The 4144-nt window shown below is 34.8% G+C and overlaps 1 long non-coding RNA gene across 1 annotated transcript; it reads right to left on the minus strand.

The window, feature by feature from the left end:
* Window positions 1–217: 217 nt before the first annotated feature.
* On the minus strand, window positions 218–1307 carry LOC134259307 (uncharacterized). Its single transcript, XR_009990321.1, has 3 exons — window positions 1270–1307; window positions 651–768; window positions 218–404 (listed from the first exon to the last, which is right to left on the minus strand). It is a non-coding gene; the product is annotated as an uncharacterized LOC134259307 (long non-coding RNA).
* Window positions 1308–4144: the final 2837 nt, after the last annotated feature.

A 4144-nucleotide genomic window follows, 5' to 3' on the forward strand; every position in this document is an offset into this window, starting at 1 on the left:
CAATGATAGACTCAAAAGACTGATGCAATGCAGGCGTTGTACATTCCACCGTATATACATGTATAGGGACTGCAGGCATTGGAATACCTTTAATTCATACAGCTAATGCAAATAAAATCTTCCTTGTAAAAAATATAGTTATACATGTACATATTGTATTTGTCAAAACTGGTTTTTTACAGCAGACTTCTATAAACCAAGTAATGCCGATGAATGATCAATTTTAACGTTTATTTTAATTATGGAGAAGAATTTGCAGAAAAGTAAAATTAAATAAAAACGATGTATTTTCAAGGACAGTTTGATAAAAATTATTTGCGTAGAATCTTTTATGCATTGTCAAAATGTTGTCTTCTTGATTCCTAAAGTAATCCATTTAGTCTGTGCAGTTCTCAGTACTTCGCCTGAAAATAGAATCGGAGTTAGTTACACATCATTGTTTGAATTCGTGTAAATTTGTATATAATTTTCGTCATTGTTTCATCAAATAATTACAATTCATCGTCTTGTCCCAACATAATAATTGATGTTATACGCTCTAAATATTAATTAAAATGCTTCTTTCGCAGATTTTTAATTTTATGTATTCATGTATAATCATCACTCATTAATCAAATACAAGTAGTGAGGCACAATATTGAATATAAAACCTTATGATATGGTCGTTTGCCACCATTTTAACAAACAGACTCAGGTCTCATAGAATCGGATATCATCACAGACTGTAGTCTAATGTTGCTGTAGATTCCATCTGAGTGTCACTCAACACTGTTAAGAAAAAAAATAAGACATGTATTTAAAAATCCCTAGACAAAACAAGCATGAACTTTGTAACTTTTGCCACTGCATGCATTATTTTTCTGGGGAAAAAATCACAACAGCCGAAATGGTGAGAGTGGGGCATGGAGTAAAAAGCTTATCGTACCAAATAATTAAGGGGTACAACCATAAAAAAAAGATTTCTAAACGCACGCCATAATTTGCAAACATTTCTACGACTTTATTTCTTTTTTTTTCTACGCTAGCAATCGAAAAAATACGATTTATTTTAGAAAGAAGCTGTACATCAAAACTGGAAAACCCTGAATCCCACAAATAACCTTAAAAAAAGCATTTTCCTTTTTTCATATTATTAATTTTATATTACTTGGGCAAGTTAGAAATTAAAAAAAGGCAAGTTATTTTGAATAATAATTGAATCATTTGCCAAATAAACACAATATAGTTGCATAATTTAAATATAAGCATGGTAGGCTACTTTGTACAAACCTTCAATGTGTCTTAAATCTGCAGCTGGAACTTTCCGTCTATAGGATAAAGATACACTGGACGAAGCTTTGCTTCAAGAAGAACACAACTGGTGTTTTTTTCACTGCATAATAAAAACTCCATACTTTTTTAATCGCCCACATATTACTTTGCTGTGTGAATGATCAGTCTTCAAAAAGGCCTAACTGTTGGGTGATGCACTACGTACTTATATGACGTCACAATATTACAGAAACTAAATTCCGCGAAACGTCAGACACGTAGCATCGTTATTGAAAGTGGGGGGGCCAACCTCAGAAAAATTTTTTTACTTACCTGAAAAAGTTGACAAGCAAAAAAAAAAAAAAAAAAAAAAAAAAAAAAAAAAAAAAAACGAAAATTAAAAGTTTCCCAAACTCGAAAATCCTATTTCGGGGGGGGGGGGGGGGGGGGGGGGGGGGGGTAGTGGCCAACTTTTCAAAGCCATTTACTACAGTAAAGGTTATGTTGGGGAAAAAAGTGGGGGGGCCAGGCCCCCCCTGGCCCCCCCGGATGCTACGTCCCTGAACGTTAATAAGCAAAGGGGTTAAGATGATCTTTTTAAAATTCAACGATAAAAAGGACGTATTTCCAGTTACCAAAGGTTGTGTGTTTTTGCTGAATGATTATACACGTGCACATGTTACGTTTTACCAATCGAGGCATCGAAATAGCTGACCAGCCTACAGCAGAGGGGCCGATGATTGAGTGTAACGTCAGGCCTACAGACTGTATATCGTTCTTCGTGGTAAGTAGTTTGCACGTCTGTTCATAAACCAGTTATAGATAAAAGTCTTTACTTACAAGTAACATAAAACTTACATTTAGACGGCCGAATTTTTTTTAAAATACATGATTTATACTCGGTCTTAATAGCTACTTTCACTTTTAAATACAGAGGCGTTCAAAAGATGGTGCATCGCAAGAAATTTTAATTTATGACGAATTGAAATAGATATCTACAATCAGAGTAATTTCAATCTATTTTTCCTTCACAATTAAAAAAATTGAGGATAATAATTATTTATTTCAGTTTTAAAACCTTCTCCTTGTCAGGATGGACATGTAAACTCGTCCATTAGTGCATTACAAACCAGTCATATACAGATGAAAGTGAATAGTGAAAAAATAAAAAAAAAAGAACACTGGTAAGATTAGGTTTCTTTTTTTTTTTTTTGGTTTGTTTGTATTCGTTTGAATGACAGGGATAGAATATTCATTCAATTCTGAAAAGAAGGAGGGGGGGGGGTCTGGAGATTTTTTTTTAAAAAAGTAGTTGTCTTGTTCTAAATTTTGTATTTACTCCAACCTGGTGAATTTAAAATTTAGAACGTGACATGCCTCTGGTTATCCGGAAAATAAATTATTCAGTCTTGTGAAGGCTTGGGAATGCATAGTTAATCTGCCTTACAGAATATATTGCCATCATATTCTTGCAGTCTTTTCATTTGAAGAAATAAGTTTAAACTATTTGTGAACTATTCTAATCATAAACAGAGTTAAATTAAATGAAATATTTGAAAAAAAAATTTGGAAAGGAAATGTAAAAATAAACGGTAATTCTCGATTACTTTAAAAGAAGTTTACTTTAATACTGCATGCATTTCTTTTCATGTTTACAGGGTTAAAAACTACAATACAGACCAAAGGAAAAGAAAAAGATAGAGGATCAAGAAAACACTTTATAATATATGACATTAAATGAATAACTCATATGCACGACTAAATGTGCCACTTTATTTCCTACTATTCATATACTTTAGGAAAATATTTATACCATTATACATGTGCATATATTAAGTGAATTTGTTTTGTTACATTAGTTTCAGTCATGTTGGAAATTCACCAAATTCCCCGCAGTGAAAATTTTAATCAATTAATTAGAACACTTAGTACTTTGTTGTCAGTTAACATCCAAAATCATTTTTATGCTGGCTTCTTTAGAATTTATAAAATGAATAACACTTTTGTAAAAAAAAAAAAAAAAAAAAAAAAAGAAGACCAACTTTCACCTCATGCACGTTAACATTTCTTATGTCCATTACGATGCTTTATGGTTTTAAAATTATCTGGCCTCCTATTATTTTATATTTATCAATTTCAAATTAAAATGATAATGTTTATCAATACCGAGTATACATATTCTTGACATGATAATTATTAACAATCGAACAGCCATTTTTTATAGAACAGTTTGTCAAAGTCAGCCAAGCCTGGGGATTTAAAATCTACGGTGAAGAAGAATGAGGTGTATTGACTGATTATGGAGTCGGCCGATGCCTGCATTGACTGACTGATGTGCAGTCGGCCAATGCCTGCATTGACTGACTGATGTGCAATCGGCCAATGCCTGCATTGACTCACTGTGCAGTCGGCCAATGCCTGCATTGACTCACTGTGCAGTCGGCCAATGCCTGCATTGACTGACTAATGTGCAGTCGGCCAATGCCTGCATTGACTGACTGTGCAATCGGCCAATGCCTGCATTGACTGACTGATGTGCAGTCGGCCAATGCCTGCATTGACTGACTGCGCAGTAGGCCAATGCCTGCATTGACTGACTGATGTAAGGTCGACCAATGCCTGCATTGAATGACTGATGTGCACTTTGCCAATGCCTGCATTGACTGACTGAAGTGCACTTGGCCAATGCCTGCATTGACTGACTGCGCAGTAGGCCAATGCCTGCATTGACTGACTGATGTAAGGTCAATGCCTGCATTGACTGACTGATGTGCAGTCGGCCAATGCCTGCATTGACTGACTGTGCAGTCGACCAATGCCTGCATTGACTGATTGATGTAAGGTCAGCCCATGCCTTCATTGACTGACGTGACAGTGATAGACATTATAATGC

This window comes from Saccostrea cucullata, unplaced genomic scaffold (genome assembly GCF_032062105.1).
Source record: "Saccostrea cucullata isolate Sc308-1 unplaced genomic scaffold, CSIRO_AGI_Scuc_v1 ctg3308, whole genome shotgun sequence".
Classification (NCBI taxonomy): domain Eukaryota; kingdom Metazoa; phylum Mollusca; class Bivalvia; order Ostreida; family Ostreidae; genus Saccostrea; species Saccostrea cuccullata.